The 21,690-nt window shown below is 43.7% G+C and overlaps 1 pseudogene across 1 annotated transcript in view; it reads right to left on the bottom strand.

Annotated features, from left to right (window-relative positions):
- Positions 1–2,236: 2,236 nt before the first annotated feature.
- LOC308077093 (inhibin beta A chain-like) overlaps positions 2,237–21,690 on the bottom strand; it is a 20,653-nt pseudogene continuing 1,199 nt past the window's right edge. The window contains exons 2-4 of the transcript XR_013935034.1: positions 20,687–21,454; positions 3,603–3,918; positions 2,237–3,099 (exon numbers count right to left, since the gene is read on the bottom strand). The product of XR_013935034.1 is annotated as an inhibin beta A chain-like (transcript). The remainder of the gene's footprint in view (positions 3,100–3,602; positions 3,919–20,686; positions 21,455–21,690) is intronic.

Raw genomic sequence — 21,690 nt, 5'->3', positions numbered from 1 at the left:
CGGTGCCTTACATTTCCAATGAACAGCGTTCAGAATTGTTTTCTCCCAAAACAAAAGGACACAGGCTCACATACGGAGAGTTCTGCGTCTTCACTTTCATCTATACAGAGCATGGCGTCAGGGGGAGGTAAAGCATTGTGGGTGTTAATAGTTGTAGTTCTCGAGAAGCATGGGGGCTAGTGGGAGGTGTAGTTTGTGCAGGAGGATACAATGTTGCAGGTTCATATCTGTGTCAGACACAGTTTTACATCCAGCAAATACAAGAACAGTTATTACACACAAAGTCAAAGTGAATCCAAGAAACATCGTCTTTTACAACATCATGGAATGTAATGTGAATTCCATGTCAGTTTACTCTCTCTCTCTCTCTCTCTCTCTCTCTCTCTCTCTCTCTCTCTCTCCCCCCCCCCCCCCCCCCCCACACACACACACACACACACACACACACACACACACACACACACACGTACGGACATGCAAAAAAAAGACAGATTTAAAACTCTTTGGTGTGCTCAAGCAAACCGAAACTCTCCAATCGACAATGATTACAATCGCCGTCATTCTGTCTTTCGCTTTGTCGCGAGTGTTGATGTGCTGATGATGCCGTTCCAATGAGAATCCCTCCGTGAATCTCACAATGGACTAACGTCTGATTGCCGTTCGTTCTGTAGTTCTTTTTTTTCTGTGTGGGGGGGGGGGGGGTCAATCTTGCTGTAGTTTTTTGTGGGGTAAATATGAAAAGTATGACTCCAGAATGGCCGCCACAACAAAGAATAATGTCCACAGATAAACACAGTGGCATAAAGGCAAAGCGTCTGTTCGTTTTGCTGGGTTAAATGTTTCAATGTTTCAGTCATAAGTTAAAACCCACGCATGTTTCAGTCCGTTTAAAGAACGAATGGAAAAAGGCTTACGCTTCAGTCCTAAGTGCTTCTATTGTGTTTTTTTTTTTTTTTTCTTTTTTTTCTCCTGAAACTGAAAACAGACCCACATACATGAAATAAATAAAAAGGACACTTCCACCGTCTCACCGTTTGGTACACCCAAGATGGCCGCCATGGAAGACTTTGAATTGAATTATGGTCTGTCCTGGAAATAACACATTCAGTGTTGCCAGGTCCGCTTATAAGTGACTTTGGGCTTGTTTTTCTGTTAAGTCGCTTGCAAATATTGGTATTTTTTTTTCTTTCCAGATTGTTTTAAAATAGCAAAAACACATCTTGTCAGCCATCTTAGGTGTACCCAACACATGTCAGCCATCTTAGGTGTACCCAACACATGTCAGCCATCTTAGGTGTACCCAACAGCAGACAGTGGGTCAGGAAGGTAGACAGTCTACTTCTATGTGGGTGACATGTCGCTATAGTGCAAAAAAAAATACAAACGTTTGCAACGTTTCTTTTAAAAAGTACACAAAATGTAACCAAATGAAATATTATCAACAACAATGGCAACACTATTAATAATATACTAATAACAATAACAATAATAATTATAATAATTATAATAAAAATAATACAAAATGGTTGTCATGGTAACTTAACAAATAGTTTGGTTCCAGCAGCTGGGCTAACTTGTTTCTTTCAAGTATCTCTCTGACACACACACACACACACACACACACACACACTCTCAAACATGTGTGCGCACGAACGCACGAACGCACGCGTGCACGCTCGCACACACACACACACACACACACACATACACACACACACACACCACAAAATTAGACTTCCAAACATTACAAAAAAAGTCTTCCTTTTTTTTCGTAGAAATGTAAAACCAACAACATTAAATTAAAAGGCGTCGTCGAAAAAAATTCACAATACTGAAACAAGTTGCATAGTTTGACATTTTGTTTTGTCTTAGCCTTGATTCATGTTTTAGGTAACTTGTTTCTCTCCCTCCCTCTCTCTCTCTCTCTCTCTCTCTCTCTCTCTCTCTCTCTCTCTCTCTCTCTCTCTCTCTAACTCTCACTGTCATTTCATCCTCCTCTCTCATTTCTCTCCCTTTGTTTTGTAACAAAAATATATTAAGACTTTTTTTATTGTTTAACTTTTTTTCTCTACTGAAAGTGCCGTGTAGACTCTCTCCCCCCCCCCAAAAGAAAAGTAATAGAGAGTGAGGTACAGGATGGACAGATGAAGAAAACAAATGGATGGAGGGAAGTGTGTGTCCATCCCCCTCTCACCCCCTTCCAGTCCAGTTAATCTGTTCTTCTTTTCCCTCCCACGTCCCTCCGTGTGTACGGAGTCGCGGTCTGTCCATTCCTTTGTCCGTCTATCCGTGCACCACGCCGTCCTAACAGCCTAAAGTGTATGCTCGGTCACACGGAGGTGTCAGAAGTGGGATGCCGGAAAAAACAGCAGACCCACAAGCCCCCCCATGACGCGTCGCGTCATGGGGGGGCTTGTAGGTCTGCTGTTTTCCAGCGCAACACCCCCCCTGTCGCGCGACACAAAGAACACAAATCGCGGCTTCCGGACAATCGAGGGGGAAGAGGGGGGGAGGGCCCGCCGTCGCCCCCTAACTACGAACACCCGCACTCCTCCACGATCATGTTGTGTATGTCCTTCTTGACGATCTTCTGCTCCTCGTTGTAGTAGAGCATGCTCATGGCGCGCAGCCGCGTGGGCACGCAGCAGGAGCGCAGGCCCTGGAAGGGGCTGTAGCCGCGCATGCGGTAGTGGTTGATGACGGTGGAGTGGAAGGAGAGCGTGGAGCCCGTCACGCTGGCCACGTGGCTCGGGCACTCGCCCTCGCAGTAGTTGGCGTGGTAGCCCGGCGGCGCGATGATCCAGTCGTTCCAGCCGATGTCCTTGAAGTTGACGTAGAAGTGGCGCTTGCAGCACACATGCACCTTGCCGTCGCACTCCAGGCCGCGTCGGCTACGCGCGCCGCGGCGCCCGCCCTCGCCGTCGTCCTCGCCGTCCACCGGGCGCACCACCGCCATGAGGAAGGGCCGGTGGGACTGCTCGCGCTGGCTGGCGCGTGACGAGGAGGGCGTGGCGGTGGAGTCCGCGGCGGGGGACACGAGGATCAGCGTGGCGCCGGCCTCGCCGCACAGCGGACAGGAGACGCGCAGACGCAGCGTAGCTCCGCCCCGCCTCTCGGTAGACCTGGACAATTACAGCACAAATATATCGACACAGATATTTAGAACCAACAACCAATCAAATTGAGAATCAAGGTTTTTTAATATCTTTTAAAAATATATATAAATCAACGAATCAACATGAAAAAGTTCTAATCAGTTTTTTTCCCTAAATCAATTAATCTGATTAACCACTGAAAGTTTTTATTTATATTCTATCAATTACATGGAGATCATGGAGATGTTGTAGTTTTTGTCGCATTCCTAAGCCAATAATTTGATGACCAATTGAGTCTCCTACTCACCAGCCACCCGGTCATTAAATTATTGGCTCAGGAATGCGACAAAAAACAAAAAAAGTCTCCATGAATTCAAGGCTTCATAGGGTGTTTAATTAATAGAAAATAAGTAATGTTTGTGGTTAACTACTCCTTTAATCGTATTCGAGGCAAAAGTCCGAAATAACAGCAGATATTGATCTGAAAGTCGTACCTCTCAGCATCACCTCCCGCTCGTCCTCTGCGTTGCTCCAGCAGCCCCTGGACAGCGGGGGGACACAGCGAAGGTGTGCCAGCCGCTGCGCCGGGTGTCCACCGTCTTCTCTGCCAGCAGGAGCTCCTCGGTGCCCCCTGCAGCCGCGGAGGGGGGCTGCTGCTGGTACAGGCGGATGGACACCTTGGCCCGGCTGCGGTTGGTGGTCTTGGACAGGCGGAGGAACAGCCACACGTTGGCCTGCTCCACCAGGGTCAGCTCGCCGCCTCCTCCTCCAACTCCTCCACCCTCCCGGGACAACACGAAGTTCACCAAGCCCTGAGACTCGCCTGAGAGGACACAAAGACACAGGAGACGACAACGTCAGAATATGATATGTCTCAGGACGAACAAAGCCCTGAGACCGGCCTGAACGGAGAGACACAACCATAGACACTAAAAAGAATGGACAAAGTGACGGCATTGGTTTTTACAGACCGTAAATGAAGCCTATTGTTCATCAATTTCAAATCCGCCATCTATATCGCGTCATGTCCTATGACACCGGAAATGAATGCTATTGGTTGGGTAGCTTATCAATCAAGAGCGCGGGCGGGGAATGGATGCTGGTTTTGTAGCTTGTAAATCAAATCATCCCGCCCCTCCTAGAGCATACCCTACTTTATTTTAAGTTTTAAATCAATGGGACCATAATTTACCAAAACGCATATCATGATGATTGAAAGGAGACTTTAAACTAGCGACTGGAAGCATATAGTATTTATGACAATGTTTATTAAGGTAAACGAAAATCAAGTCTAAAGTTCGTCAAAAAACCACCCACTTGAATTGAGAAAAAATCTTTCCGACACCAGCAGGCGTAAAACAGTGATCTGCAGGCCATTCATATGAACTGTCACTTCCTATAAACTCAATTTCAAAGCCGGAATCTGGGCCTTGGACACAACTTAAGATTATAAATGAGGACAGACACACAAGAAGACAATGTAACAGGACATAAACATAAACACAAACACACACACACACACACACACACACACACACACACACACACACACACACACACACACACACACACACACACACACACACACAAACACACACGCTCACATTCTTAGAAGAAGTTTTCCAGGCTGTTTCCTAGAAGCCTTGCAGGCCTAACATCAATCTAATGACAGGCTTCAATGTTATGTACTGTACGGTAACCTCCAGCATCTATCTGTCTGTCTGTCTGTCTGTCTGTCTGTCTGTCTGTCTGTCTGTCCTAGGCCTTAATTATCATAATGCACGTGTGTGTGTGTGTGTGTGTGTGTGTGTGTGTGTGTGTGTGTGTGTGTGTGTGTGTGTGTGTGTGTGTGTGTGTGCGTGCGTGCGTGTGTGTGTGTTGTCTTAAATCGGCTTGCCATTAACTAACAACTTAAGTTTTCTCTCTCTCTCTCTCTCTCTCTCTCTCTCTCTCTCTCTCTCTCTCTCTCTCTCTCTCTCTCTCTCCCCCAGCCCCTCCCCATGTGTTCCAGATGTACAGTAAGAGGTAACAATAAGTCTTACAGTACAGCAGCAGCTCATATACTGTAGTTATGATGTTGTTGATAATAACAGACGGTCACAGACATGTACAGACACAGTGTGACTGTAAACACCCCCTCATCCTCTCATTCCTGCCTTCCTGTTGTGCATCTTTATGTTTCCACTGTTTACAATGTACGCTTATATTCTATTATTTGATTCACAGTAGAGCAGAGTGGATGTACTTTCTATTTGATAGAACACAATAGAATTCTTAGTGTCAATGTATCCTCAGTGGTGGAAAGTGACTAAGTACATGTACTCAAGTACTGTAGCCTACTTAAGTACACTTTTTGATGTATTGTTTTTAAGCACTTTTACGCTACTACATCCCAGAGGCAAATATTTAACATTTTTCTCCACTAAAATTATTTGAGAGCTTTAGTTACTAGTTACTTTGTAGATTTAAAATAGTAGATGTAAAAGCTCATAACGCGTCGCTTCTTGACAAGTTGTGAGCTTGTGGAAAGGACTTCTATACATTTTAAATGTCTGAAAACTTTCCGCATTGTGGCATTAATACTTTTAATAAAGTAAAGAATGTAAGTACTTCCTCCATCGCTGCTCTGTGTTTATGGTGTGAGAAACACATTTAGCTGCTGCCACACACACACACACACACACACACACACACACACACACACACACACACACACACACACACACACACACACACACACACTACAGAACATTGCCAGACCAGAAATCAGGTTTTAATGTCTTGTTTAGACTGACTCAGACCACAGAATGACTGTGCAACACGCACACAGACCTGAGACCAGCCTCTGGACCGCAGACCAGTAGACTAGAGACCAGTACAGGACCTCAGACCAGGGATTGAGAACCAGAGCAGCACTCTTGAAGGAGAATACCACTCATTTTCAACATTGAACTATGTCATTAATATTCGTTGCTGTCCGGTAGAAACCAGCTAACTCAATTTTGACGCTTTTGCACCCTTTACGTCTGTGTGTTGGTAAAACAAATATTGAACCAATGAAAAGCATTAAAAAGCGCTTCTGACAAAACCAGCTAACTCCATTGGATCCTCAAACTTTCTCCTAAACCAGCTAATTAGCTGGTTTTGCTGACTTCAGGCTCCACCCCCTTTTGACCTCCAACCTTGTGAGCTTGGAGGTCCATTCAGCTGTTCTTATCAATGATGAACAATGATGGTTGTATGGTTATATATCAAGTTTTACGAGACATAGTACTTGTAGATAATAGAAATCAATTGGCTGAAAATTCTCTATTAAGTCTTAAGTTTATATTCAAGTCGCTGCAAGTGAGATTCCCCATTCTAGTGAATGAGGAGCCAAAGAGTACACCTTCTGTATGTCACTAATCACATGACCCCAACAGTCAATTCTCCAGTTCTAGGCAACACATAAGGGGGGGGGGGGACTTTTTTTTAAATTTCCGCACAGATTACGGTATATCAATGACATGACTCACGCTTACGGCTTGCACTGATGGTGGCGAGTGGACCAACATCACAATCTCAGAGGCACCAAACAGCCAGATTTAGTTTTGATCCCACCCACCCGAACCTCTGAATAACATCATATTGTAGTGGATTTCAGTCACGAGGGCCACCGCCTAGCGAGTTGCCTCGTCAAACGATGCAAGCGTCCGCTTCAGCCGGCTCAGCACTGAGATACGTATCGATAGGGACAGAATCGTGAATCCTCATGTCCCCCATGTCAACATTTGATGTTGCAGGTACCCCCCCTCCAAAAAAAAAAATCCCCAGCCGTCACCCTTTGACGGCATGGGTGTGAGAATGCGTTGCTAAGACATGAGATCAGTGGAAAAAAGCAATCTCTCTCTCTCTCTCTCTCTCTCTCTCTCAGTAATCTCTCCATTTAAACAGAACTGTCAAACTGACAAAGTGACGTCTCAACAAGTCATAAAAGCTGCATCTGCTGAGGATCTAATGGTGTGTGTGTGTGTGTGTGTGTGTGTGTGTGTGTGTGTGTGTGTGTGTGTGTGTGTGTGTGTGTGTGTGTGCGTGCGTGTGCGTGCGTGCGTGCGTGCGTGCGCGTGTGTGCGTGTGTGTGTGTGTGTGTGTGTGTGCCAAGGATATGTGGTTTCAACAGTCCACTACCTCATAATGTAAAATTCTCTTATTCTGAAGTCTCCCTCTCCTCTCCTCTCCTCTCCTCTCCTCTCCTATTGTATTCTGTTATTCTATTCTATTGTATCCTCTCCTATCCTCTTCTGTTCAGTGTTCTTGGCTATATTGTTTGTCTTCAGACACATGGACAAATGCATTAATGTCATATGATGAAGACTAATTGCACCACAGTGAGACCGGTGATGAAGGACAACCGGCAGGGGTCTTCAACAGGGGGTCCCGGGACCCTGAGGGGGTCCTCAGAGCTCCTACCTGTCTGATAGGAACTTTCATTTGTTTTACATTAACCACTTGAATCCTAGCATCCCTTTTCTGAGGGGAACATTAGTCGAAAATAGCAGATAGATAGATAGAAATATAGAATAGTCCTCAATCTCAAACGTTTTTTTTTGTCGCTGTATATTTGCGTGACGCCCAGGATTTCGAACCCAGGTCTCCAGCGTGGAAAGCCAACATCTTAACCACTAGACTAAAGGGAATTCCCTATAGCCTGGGCGAGATATTAGAATTTTAGGTCATCAGGCTAAGGTTGTGAGCCACACATACGTGAAATTTGTCCTCTGCATTTACCCATCCTTATAATCACTAGGAGCAGTGAGCAGCCATTCTACGGCACTCAGGGAGCAATTAGGGGTTAATGCGCTTTGGACATGATACCCAAAGCGCTCCTCCGCTCAAAAGGCGTTCTCTGTGGACACGGCCCCTTATGCAACGTTACTCATAAAAACCAGCAGCTAAAACTCATAAAATGGCTCAGTGACTCAGCAAACCTTTTCATAAACCACCGCAGCACAACCCTGAGTGTCAACTCAACTCCAGGAATGTACAAATGTAACCAAATGGACCTGCCAAGGGTTCATTTGGTTACATTCGTACATTTTCTGAGTTAGGCATGACTAAGGGAAATAAGGGACAAGTGTGCGTAGGTCAATTTGGTTACATTTGTACATTATCTGAGTTAAACATGACTAAGGGAAACAAGGGACAAATGGATGATAGTCCATTTGGTTATACTGTACATTTTCTGAGTTAGGCATGACTCAGGGAAATAAGGGACACATTGATGAGGGTCCATTTGGTTGCATTTATAAATTTCTCTGAGCTACAGATGGACACTACTACTTTGTACAACTTAAGTTTGGACAGTTGTTTTTAGCAGCATTGTCTTTGTGTGTGGATGGATGGCCAGTGAAACGCAAACAATGTTCGCTGCCAAAACCTGACACACGAGTGGCCTTTTGGGTTTTGGACGAAGCTGGGGGACTTTTTGGTTTGTGATAAATCTTATTAAAATGCGGATAAAATGTGGAGTTTATATGATAAACTCCCATGATTCAGAGGCGGGGAGGGGTTTTTAGGTTTATAGTGGCTGACCTCTCAGTGGAGGGTCCTCGGTTCTAATCCTTGAGACCGGCTGGGAAACTAACAATGTTCCCTTCAGCCAGATATTGAAAATCTGTGTACCGGTCACCCAGAAGACTGGTGGTCAGCTCCCAGTACAATAGTATTAGACTGTAGTTGTACTGGTCAGCTCCCAGTACAACAGACTGTGGTTGTGCTGGTCAGCTCCCATGGCCTCTTGGGTATTAATGCTTTATTTGGCATCACTCCCGGAATACACACACCCTATGTCTGTTTACTGAACAACACAACATGACTACACTGTCTACTCTGTCTACTCTGTCTACTCTGTCTACTAAGTCTACTTTGCGTGCGTGCGTGCGTGCGTGCGTGCGTGCGTGCGTGGGTGGGTCCGTCCGTCTGTCCGATTTTACTGCAAGAATGACTTTATGCCAAATTAACACGCACACGCACACGTACGCGCACGCGCACGCACACGCACACGCACACGCACACGCACACACACACACACACACACACACACACACACACACACTCACACACAGCCTCCCTTCAACCCTCCTCAAACTGAGATTGCCCTGAAAGACTGTTCAGAATAAAAGTGTACTGTCTCTGGAATCATCTCCCTGACAGTCTAGCTCAGTCAACACGTTCAAGATAAAGTACAAACACATAATCTTTTCACGTCAGCCTTTGACATAACCTAGTCTGAACCAAGCACTACACATTAACAGTCATTTTAAATTGTCTGCATTGTTCTTATGTGTGTGATTTGAACGCATTTGTATGTATACATGTGTGTGTGCGCGTGCCCGTGCGTGCGTGGGTGTGTGTGTGTGTGTGTGTGTGTGTGTGTGTGTGTGTGTGTGTGTGTGTGTGTGTGTGTGTGTGTGTGTGTGTGTGTGTGTGTGTGTGTGCGCATTATAGTACTTTGTTTTAGTATTGTTTTATTACGGGGCCAGGCTGCCAGCATGGCTTCTGGCCCTGTTTTAATATTCGCATTATTCCGTTTCTTCCGCCGTTTTTGGCAGTTCTGGCTGAACCGTGCATACGCTTTTTACGAAACTCGGCCATATGACAGATGGTCATGAAATACTATCAAGAAATAATTCTCACAATCTTTCGTCAAAAGGTGGCGCTATAGCACTCAATTGAAAATGCCAACTTTGAACAGATACAACTCATGCCCTGTTTGACCTACAGCCAACTTTGATACACACATGCGTCTACTCATGATGAACAACTTTCACACTCTGACTTTTGACCTCTGACCTTTAGATCTCCCAATATTTTGAATTATATGAAAAACAGTTAAAACCTATGTCTTCCTGGGATTTTTGAGTAATCTGCACGAAACGTTTTGCAGATGAACTTTGGACCTATGCCGACAAAACGTTGGGAGCGGATTTTTTCTAAGTGAAAAAATGAAGCTTTAATGAGCCAATGAATATTGCAGTTTTATGACAATTATTCATCTGCCCCTAACACATACATGCAGACTCACAGTTCTTTGAAACTTTGCAGAAATGTAGAGGGTCATTCCAAATATCACTGAAACCAATCTTACTCCAATTGGTCAAACGGGGACGCTATAGCAATTTTTTGAAAATGCAAACTTTAAACAGGCAAAAGTCATGCCTCATTTGGCCGACAGCCATTAAACCTGCTTACACATGTGCCTTGACTCATGAGGAACACATGTATCACGTTGACCAGTAAGCACCACCCTTAGATTGTCCGCAATCTTGAGCAGTTTGAAAAACACTTAATCCCAGGATTTTCCAGCTATTTGCGTGAAACTGTATCATCTCTATGATCTCCTTTTTGACAGGATCATGTCTGTTGGTCCAATGCCTTCTCCCTTAAGCGAGTGTCTCACAACTGCAAGGTTGCCTGTTCAAGCCTCACTTGATGCAGACTTCATTTAAGTTGAATTGCAAAAAACATGACTGTATCAATGAATACATGTGCAAACGGTAAAGATAACATCAAATGCTTATTTGAGAGTATGTTTTTTCAATGTATGACGTACTTCATTCTGAAAATAGCCGATCTACAATCTCACAACTTTTCAGATAGCAACGTTTTGTGAGCTTGTAGATCGGCTGCTTTCACTGGTTTCGGTTTCGAGGAGACAATTTCTCTATTGGTAAATGGTTTGTGAACGAGTGATCTTAGTGTTAGTGAAACAGGGGCTTGGTTCATGACAGAAGGCAAAAGTTTATGATCTTCAACAGACAACTTCAGCCTGGATGAAGCTATAGCACTACAGGTAGTGTCCCAGCCTGTGAGTCCAAAGGTTGAGAGTTTGATTCCTGTCAATGGCAATAGGTTGAGCTATCTGTCTATCGCTCTGTCTGTGGGTGGGTCATTCCACTTTTCAATTGCATCGCACAAAACATGACTGCATCAAATAATGCATGTGCAATTTTTAAAGATAACATGAAATGCTTATTTGAGACTATGTTTTTACAATGTGTGACATACTTCATTGTGAAAATAGCCGATCTACAATCAAACAACAGCTTGTAGATCGGCTACTTTCACTAGTTCGTTCTGAGGAGACAAAAAAAATCTTTATTGCTAAATGGTTTGTGAACCAGTTATCTAGAGTAGTTCGGGACACAGAGGCTTGGTTCATAATGGACTAAAATAATTATAGATGTCAACAGACACTGTCAGGGAGGCCATATATCTAGCTCAATGAGAAGAGAGGCAGCCCGTGGGTCGCTGGTACGATCCCTGTCCCTGACAATGTATTGAGGTGATCATGATTTGGCATTCTTGGGTTTACACGTAGTGTTTCTTGAGGATAGGCTTAGGCGTTGTTTTACTGAGGTTAGGCTTAGTGAGGGTTTAAAATGCTCATTTGTTAATTGCATGGTCTTGTTTCTCTCAAGTTCAGTCTTCTATGTTTCTATGGCTTATTGTGCATATTACTTATCATTGCTTCTTTCTTTTTTCTTTCTGCATTCACTGGCCCCGTATTATTGCTGCTTGCAGCTACATTTATTGTTTTGTTATTGTTTGTCTTTATGCGCAGCGGTTTGGGACATGTTTTAGATATTGGACTATAATAACATTTGACTTGACTTGATTTAATAGTTGTAGTAGCAGTGATAGTGGTTCTAGTTTTCTATCTCTCTCTCTCTCTCTCTCTCACTCTCTCACTCTCTCTCTCTCGCACGCACGCACGCACGCACGCACGCACGCACGCACGCACGCACGCACGCACGCACGCACGCACGCACGCACGCACGCACGCACAGTTTAAGCACAGTACTTGAGTGAGTACATGTACTTAGTTACTGTCCACCCTGTGCAGTGGTGTAAAGTAACTAAGTACATTTACTCAAGTAATGTACTTAAGTAGTAAGTACAGTATTTCCAATTTTCAATACTTTTACTTCTACTCCACTACTGTACATCTCAGAGACAAATATTGTGCTTTTACTGCACTACAATTATTTGAAAACTTTACTAGTTAGTTTGCAATTATCAATTATTATATTATAAAACATACATTAACCACTTTAGCCCTATTTTATACATAGGCTATTTGAAGATAGCAGATCTGCAAGCTTCTGCTATTTTCAAACATTTTAGTACTTTTACTTTTGGTACTTTAAGTTCATATTTCATTTTGATACCAATACTTTTGTACTTTTAGTGCAAGTACATTTTGAATTCCGGACTTTTACTTGTAACAGAGTATTTCTATATTGCAGTATTGATACTTTTAACTTAAGTAAAACATCTGAGTACTTTTTACGCCACTGCCACTGTACAGATGTGATGTCTGTAAAAGCAGACAGTCAGACTCTTTAAGACCTTCGCCTCCTGAAAGCCTGGAGACACAAACGTCCAGCAAAGCAGACAAATATGCAGCCACTTCTCTGGGAAACACAAATATGAAACAAAAATATGCGTGAGGCCCTCAGTTCCCAATAAACACACAGCTAGGCGGGTAGGGAGGGAGAGAGGGAGGGCAACATGGAGACGCTCGCTCCTCTCTCTCTGGAATGCCACCAAAACGCTCCAAACTAACTGGGCTCAAATGACATCTGGACACATTATCCAGGGAGACAAGTGGCTAAAGGATGACTTCACCCATTTTCATATGTTGGTCCTCACTAATGCTCATTTTAATATGCAGTGGTGGTAAAATAACTCACGTTTTTTACTTAAGTAAAATTATCAATACTGCAATGTAGAAATCTGTTATAAGTAAAAGTCGGGAATTCAAACTTTACTTGAGTAAAAGTACAAAAGTATTGGCATCAAAATGTACTTTAAGTACCAAAAGTAAAAGTACTCATTATGCAGAATGTCCCATTTCAAGTTTTCAAATGTATACAAATATTTTGAAAATAGCAGATCTACAAGCTCACATTGTGAGCTTGTAAAATGTATGCAGAGCTGAAGTGGTTAATTTGTAATAATAATCAAAATCTACAAAGTAACTAGTAACTAAAGTTTTCAAATAAATGTAGTGGAGTAAAAGTACAATATTAGGATCCCTGATGTAGTGGAGTAGATGTTTAAGTATTGTAAATTGGAAATACTCAAGTAAAGTCCAAATACCTCAACATTGTACTTAAGTACAGTACTTAAGTAAATGTGCTGTACTTAGTTAATTTCCACCACTGCAAACTACTGGGCTCAAATGACATCTGGACACATTATCCAGGGAGACAAGTGGCTAAAGGACGACTTCACTAATTTTCATATAATTGGTCCTCACTAATGCTCATGATAATATGGTAGCATTTTTGTCTACTCACTCATATGTGTCATTGGTGGACTGTGGGCACTTCAGACAATCCATGATGCATATGAACATTTCATGTCACGATTATTATGGCCAAAATATTTGAGATGAACTTCTAGGAGAAGCAACTTTTTCATGCAGAGGACCCCCCAAATGTGTATATATTTGGCTGCGGACCCCCATCTAAAAATGGTTTGTGCCAGGGAGCCCCCAAAGCCCTCATCTATATTTTGTTCTCATGGATTTATGCTTAAACTTAATCTCAAGATAATTCCCCACTATTTACAATCGCCTGATTCATAGAACATAATCAGCTCACTTTAAGACGTGTGCTTGATGTGTCTCTCTTTGATTCATGACTCTGAAATTCTCTTCAAATTGTGTGCACATGAGTGCTGTTTACAGTGGGCTGTGCGTCTGGGAAATGACCAATTACATGTCTCCCTATCAGTGTTGCCAGGTCTGCTTTATTATAAGCAACTTTAGCCTTGTTTTTCTGTGAAGTTGCTTGTAAATATTGGTAGTTTGCGGGTTGCTTTTTGGGGGGGCTTGTTGCTTATTTGGGATTATTTCCTAATGTTGTTTAATTAGTGGTTCTCAAACATTTTCATGACAAGAAAACCCCCCAAATAAATATGTATACGTTTGCGGACCCCCATACAAGATGTGTGTATTTAAATTGTTTCAAAAACATTCCCCATTTTTCAAGATTCGCTTTGAAAATAGCAGCACATGGGTCTCATTGGACCATGGAAACTACACAACGGTTCAGCAGTGGTGTAAAGTAACTAAATACATTTACTCAAGTACTGTACTTAAGTACACTTTTGAGGTATTTTTACTTTACTGGAGTATTTCCCATTTTCAATACTTTTACCTCTACTCCACTACATCTCAGAGGCAAATATTGTGCTTTTACTCCACGACAATTATTTGAAAACTGTAGTTACTAGCTACTTTGCAGATTTAGTTACTAGTTACTTTGCAGATTGAGATTATTATCACAAAACATACACTAACCACTTCAGCCCTATATCAATTTCAGCCATTTGAAAATAGCCGATCTGCTATTTTCAAAAGATTTTTTATACATTTTGAAGTTGTGAAATGGGACATTCTGCACAATGAGTAGCCTACTTTTACTTTTGGTACTTTAAGTATATTTTGATGCCAATACTTTTGTACTTTCACTCAAGTAAATTTAGATTACCGGACTTTTTACTTGTTACAGAGTAGTTTTACACTGCGGTATTGATACTTTTACTTAAAAAATGTAGTACTTTTTGCACCACTGTGGTTCAGTCAGACACTCTCGTCAACATGAAGACCATTCATTTTAACCCATTCAGGCCTGTTATAGCAATACGTCGTTATACCTTTCAAGCTGGGAACGCCGTCATTTTAGTTGTTGCTAATATATCACTGTTGTAGTCGCAGCCAGAGAGGTTTATCATTGAACCATTAGCATTGTGGCTACAGTATGAGATTGGAGGTGTGTGCGTGTGCATGTGCGTATGCGTTTGCACATTTGTGTGTGTGTGTGTGTGTGTGTGTGTGCGCGTGCGTGCGTGCGTGCGTGCGTGCGTGCGTGCGTGTGTGCGTGCGTGCGTGTGTGTGTGTGTGTGGGACAGGCTTGACTTCCGTGTCTGCCTGAACTACCCTGATTCCCCATAAAAGTAAACTACCAACTGTAAACCCACGGAAATGAAAAGCTGTGCTTTATGCATTTGCCTGCTGGTTGGGATGTAAACGGCATAACGGCATGGAGAGATAGTCTGTGTGCGTGTGTGTGTGTGTGTGTGTGTGTGTGTGTTTGTGTGTGTGTGTGTGTGTGTGTGTGTGTGTGTGTGTGTGTGTGTGTGTGTGTGTGTGTGTGTGTGTGTGTGTGTGTGTGTGTGTGTGTGTGTGTGTGTGTGTTAAAGGAGGGTTTGACAGAAACAAGCGGACAGGTCAACAAAAATTTGCCAAAAAGAAGCGACTAGGCCACTTGAGCGCTCACACATACGCACACGTTCACGCGCACGTACACGCACCCGCACACGCACACACACCCAGGGGGTCCCCAGCAAAATGACTTAATATAGCATCAAAAAGTTTAACGATTTTAACCTGTATACATCAGCTATTTTCAAAGGACTTGAATTTTTTTTTTATTATTTGGAAATAGATAGGTTCCATTTGTATAGAGCCTATTGGCAGGACGACTAAATTGGGAAGAAAAGGGGAAATAGATTAAAAAAAAAGTTGCAAAAAAAGAGGAAACGTGTGGATCACAGTGGGCAGGATGCAGTTAAAGGGGGTTACCACTCATTTTCAACATTGAACCATGTCATAATATACCTTGTGTGGAAACAAGAAAAAAGTCCCCCCCCCCCCCCCCCCTTCAATGTTGCCTAGAACTGGAGAATTGATGGTTGGGGTCATTTGATCAGTGACATACGGAAGGTGTACTCTTTGGCCCGCCCTCTAGGCTGCCTCATTCACTAGAATGGGGAATTTCACTTCCAGCTGAAACAGTATGACTTGAATATAAAGTTAAGACTTTTTAAAGCATTTTCAGCCAATTAATTTCTATTATCTACAAGTAGAATGTCTTGTGAAATGTGATATATAACCATATGCCATCATAAACTACTACACGTCGCACTGTTTCAGCTGGAAGTGAGATTCCCCATTCCAACAGCTCTAAGGTATATTATGACATGGTTCAATGTTCAATTCAATTCAATTCAATTCAATTCAATTCAATTCAATTCAATTCAATTCAATTCAATTCAATTCAATTCAATTCAATTCAATTCAATTTTATTAAAGGAGAATTCCGGACATTTTAAGTGTTATCTTTGATGTGTCGTTACTCACCTACCGACGTAAACAGTGGCATTGTTTATTTCCAGTTATTCCCCTGTCGTCATATTTTCAACCCCCTCCGTTGTCATAATGGGAGCGCGTGTCATAGGGAAATTCGTCTATTATAACCGATGCAAAGTTATTTTTTTCTCTACTACTACTCATTGTGGAGTCTTATGATAGTCAAACATGCAGTGAAAGTTCCTGAGAGGCTACCGCTAATGACGAACGAGCTAACGCTAGTTGCTTGTTTCTCAACATGGCAACACCAAGTTGCCAGGTTCTGGGAGAGAAACAAGCAACTAGCGTTAGCTCGTTCGTCATTAGCGGTAGCCTCTCAGGAACTTTCACTGCATGTTTGACTATCATAAGACTCCACAATGAGTAGTAGTAGAGAAAAAAATAACTTTGCATCGGTTATAATAGACGAATTTCCCTATGACACGCGCTCCCATTATGACAACGGAGGGGGTTGAAAATATGACGACAGGGGAATAACTGGAAATAAACAATGCCACTGTTTACGTCGGTAGGTGAGTAACGACACATCAAAGATAACACTTAAAATGTCCGGAATTCTCCTTTAAAGTGTCAAATCACAACAAGTTGTCTCAAGACACTTTACATGTAGAGCAGAGACCCGACAGTCCCACCCTGAGCAAGCAATTTTGCGACAGTGGCAACGAAAAACTCCTCCTTCACTGGAAGAAACGTCAGGCAGACCCTAGGCTCTAGGGTGAATGTTGAAAATGAGTTGTATCCCCTTTAAGAGGTTGGGAAAACGGCCCTGTCACCCAGTCTTTCTGGAGAGAGCAGAAGGTTCTGGTGGGACCAGACTGTTCTGTAGAGAGCAGCATGTTACGGATCAGAAAAAAACCAAATCAACAAAACATTTCTTCGGGAAACAAAACGCGACTTCTAAAGCCCCTCCATCATGAAGTCATTCCCGTCTTGAAGACACTCGTTCCGCTCTTTGAAAAAAGAAAGAAAAAAAACGCAGACGATTGACAAACGTCTTCCAGTAACGCCGCAAACAGCCACGTAGGATAAATATTTGCAAATTTCCCACACCGTTTATGGCCGTCTCTCATCGTGCGCTTAATGGGAGACACGTGGTTGGGTTTGGGAGATATTGGATATGGTTTAATTCCTCGCGCCTGGGACTGATAAAGGGACACGGCAAGGCGTTGCCAAAATGTCACAAAGGAAGCTCACATCTCTGTGTGAGTCTGAGGGACGGGACTACAGTAATACTACATAACCGGCAGGAAATTCAATTATAACGTCCTTCTCTCTCTCTCGATCTGACGTGGAAGTACACAATACGACCGTTTCCACTTCTAAGTAAGATTTATGAGCGCGTGTCCGATGGTCGGCGAGATTAAATTTGATCTGAAGATACATTTTTGTTATGAATGAGGTACCTTACTGAGTGGAATGAACTAGTTGGTACCATGTAAGACAAGATATAGAGGAGAGGAGGGGAGAGGAGAGGAGAGGAGACGAGACGAGACGAGACGAGACGAGACGAGACGAGAGGAAATGAGAGAGAGGAGAGGAGAGGAGAGGAGAGGAGAGGAGAGGAGAGGAGAGGAGAGGAGAGGAGAGGAGATAGAGTTCTCAAATTCTGTCAAAACCTGACCCACGTTCGACCACGTTCGGGCCGGGCCGGTCCCAAATTCTTAGGAATCCTTCCTAGCCCGTGTTATTAAATAAAAACGGGCGACAATGGCCAAAACTCAATCGAAAATCAGCCGTCATCAAGATGTTTTGATGCTAGATGCTTTGAGGACATTAAACATATAATGACACCTTTTCTGTTTTTTCGGGTTTTCAGACTTAAAAGTATGGTAATTGTTCGGGCCGGCCCTGTAGGGCCCAGTTAGGGCCGGGCCTTTTCAGAGGAGATTAGAGGAGAGGAGGAGTATTGTGACAACGTAAAGTAAAGTTTAGGAATAAACTCCCACGTTTGTTGAAGTGAGAGAGAGAGAGAGAGAGAGAGAGAGAGAGAGAGAGAGAGAGAGAGAGAGAGAGAGAGAGAGAGAGAGAGAGAGAGAGAGACACAGACAGACAGACAGACAGACAGACAGACGGACAGACAGACATATGAGGGGTTGTACTGATAGCGAGGCTGATCATGCTGAGTCATGTCTAATCAAAATTAGTCAACACACACACACACACACACACACACACACACACACACACACACACACACACACACACACACACACACACACACACACACACACACACACACACACACTCTGTACTCAGAGCATGCATCCAGCGGCCTCTAGGGGGCAGTAACAACCCCACAGGGACACCAGGCTAATAGTCTGACTGTCTCCAACATCAACAGCCAGAAATTACTGTCAGTTTCATGTAAAGGTAGAGTATATAGTGATATGTTTTGGTTAAAACAAAAAGTGTTTTGTTAAAGGCTAAAGCTCTATATTGTGACAGTAATCATTGCTATAGAGTGTTTGTTCAGTAACAGTGTTAAATAGCTCTTGTGATAATCATTGCTATAGAGTGTTTGTTCAGTAACATTGTTAAATATCTCTATTGTGATCATCATTGCTATAGAGTGTTTGTTCAGTAACAGTGTTAAATAGCTCTATATTGTATAGTAATAGAGAGTGTTTGTTCAGTAACAGGAGTCTCCCTGTCCCTCCAGCTCTTTAATAAACATACAAGACAGGAGAGAGTACCAATTTATCAGCTTCAATTTTATAGCGTTCCAGTTTTGTCTGCTCATATCTTTGTGTCATCACTTACAATTGCACTTGTTTAATCTGTACCCTGTGAGATTTCTCTCTCCTGATTGGATAAAATTTGTATCCCGACCTGAAAATGCATTTTCTGTTTACTAGAGAGCTGGAGAGACAGAGTGACTCCTGTTACTGACCAAACACTCTATGAAAATGATAACTATCACAATATAGAGCTATTTATCACTTATTTTAACAAAATAATACCACATACTCTACCTTTAATACTATACTGAATAGATTCTTTCATTGCTTGTCTAATGTAGCATTTTTTTTTGTATTCGTTGGCTGTTGTGTTGCAACATATTCAGACATAAGCTACTGGAATGATCAAACATGTTCATAACATCATTCAAGTGGTTATCAAACGTTTTGAAATCCACATAACTCTGAAAGTACACGAATAATCCTTTTATTTGGTTCCATGTGTACACTCTCAGAGTTACAGACACATAAGGGTCCATTTGGTTCCATTTGTACACTCTCAGAGTTACAGACACATAAGGGTCCATTTGGTTCCATTTGTACACTCTCTGAGTTACAGACCTGTAAGGGTCCATTTGCAACACCCTCAAGTAACTCTGGGGGTCCCTGGACCTCACTTTGAGAAGCGCTGCATTATTCAGTATATCTCATGCAGTACAACAGGCATGCTGGCATTGGTCAACGCAGGTTGTATGTGTGTGTGTGTGTGTGTGTGTGTGTGTGTGTGTGTGTGTGTGTGTGTGTGTGTGTGTGTGTGTGTGTGTGTGTGTGTGTGTGTGTGTACAACAGTCATACATTCATAATGAGGTGTTGTCTAAAACAGCAGGGGTTAGGTCGGTCTTTCTGTCTGTGACTCTCTCTCACTTTCCCTCTCACTCTCTCTCTCTCTCTCTCTCACTCTCTGACTCGCTCTCGCAGCTACTCTATGCGGTGAACGAGATGAACCAATAATCCTTCGCTCTCTATCAGAGAGCGTGCGCGCGCACACACACACACACACACACACACACACACACACACACACACACACACACACACACACACACACACACACACACACACACACACACACACACACACATCTGCAGCGGAACAACAGCACGAGCAATGCAGTCTGGTGCGGTTACATTTTTTCTCCCTTTTCTCACCCAATTTCTCACGCTCTCAGCACACGCACACGCGCACAAACGCGTACACATTTGTATTAGGCTACTATAGTTGTGAGGACATCAACATTTTAGGACGAGGATCTTATGAATGCCATATTCTTGCTTGCTCGTTTTTTTGTGTGCCATTTTTATAACTGTAGACCTAGAGCCAATAAAATAGCAGATCTGCTATTTTTCCGAAGCACAACACTGGCGCACAACTATGCATATAAATCATGTTTAACTCTTAATTCATTATAGTTTGGTCCTCACAAATACAATAATACACATACACACATTTTAACCATTTCCACATAAAGGAGAAACATACAGGGGCACAAATATTAAAGGTGCAGTAAGGTTCACACAATCATGGTATATGTCTTCATGATACAACACACACACGCACACACACACACACACACACACACACACACACACACACACACACACACACACACACACACACACACACACACATAGGTGTCCTCAAACAGCACTCACCGGCCTCGGCGAACGTGATGATCTCAGTGGAATCCTGAAAGTCTCCCGCCGCGTCTCCTCCAGCCATCATACCTCCTCCTCTCCCTCCTCTCCTCCCTCCTCTCCTCCTCCTCTCCTCCTCCATTGTCGCCTCCTCCTCCTCGCCGCCCTCGATCTGCACGCTGCCGTCCTCGGCCACGCGGCCCACGTGCAGCTTGCGCAGCGCGTTGAGGAGTGCGGCGCGCGGCACGGGCCGCGTGATGTTTGGCCGGACGCGGAGGTGCAGCATGTTGAGGATGTGGCGCTTCACAGCCTCCACCACCTCCTCCTGCTCCTCCGTCACCACCTCCTCCCCGTTCTCCTGTTGCTGCTCCGAGCTACGTCTGGTCCTCCTCCTCTCCCTCTCCTCCTCCCTGCTGCGACTCATGCGTGCCAGGGCGCATGATGCGCACTGCTGCGAGTCCTCCTCCTCCTCCTCTCCCGCCGGAGGAGCTGTCCGCTGGTTTAGTGCTGCTGACTCCTCCTGGAGCAGGTGGTGGTGGTGGGTAGGAGGAAGAGACCGCGGCTCCGACGAAGCCGTGGCCGAGGAGAGGCTCTGGTTCCGCGGGGAGGAGGCATGGAGCGAGCCGCCGCTTTGGATCAACAGGAGCAACGTCCAGCTGAGGAGAGGTAGGAGAGACATGATGGATGGATGGACGGAGAGACGGACGGCTTGCTGGTTGGTTTGGACTCTGGTCGGCAGCAGGTGGAGGTTTCCAGACGGATCCGTGGAAGGAAGACAAGAAGATGCTGGAAGACAAGAACAGATGAAGACACCATGAGGTTCATTCACAGCTACGTGAAGATCAGTGGAGATGATAAGAGAACAGTCGAGATGACAAGAGATCAGTGGAGATGACAAGAGATCAGTGGAGATGATGAGAGATCAGTGGAGATGACGAGAGATCAGTGGAGATGATGAGAGATCAGTGGAGATGACAAGAGATCAGTGGAGATGACAAGAGAACAGTGGATATGACAAGAGA

The sequence above is a fragment of the Gymnoscopelus braueri genome (assembly GCF_963280865.1).
Source record: "Gymnoscopelus braueri genome assembly, chromosome: 21".
Lineage (NCBI taxonomy): Eukaryota > Metazoa > Chordata > Actinopteri > Myctophiformes > Myctophidae > Gymnoscopelus > Gymnoscopelus braueri.
Note: the sequence above shows the minus strand (reverse complement) of the source record. Positions and strands in the feature narration are given on the sequence as shown.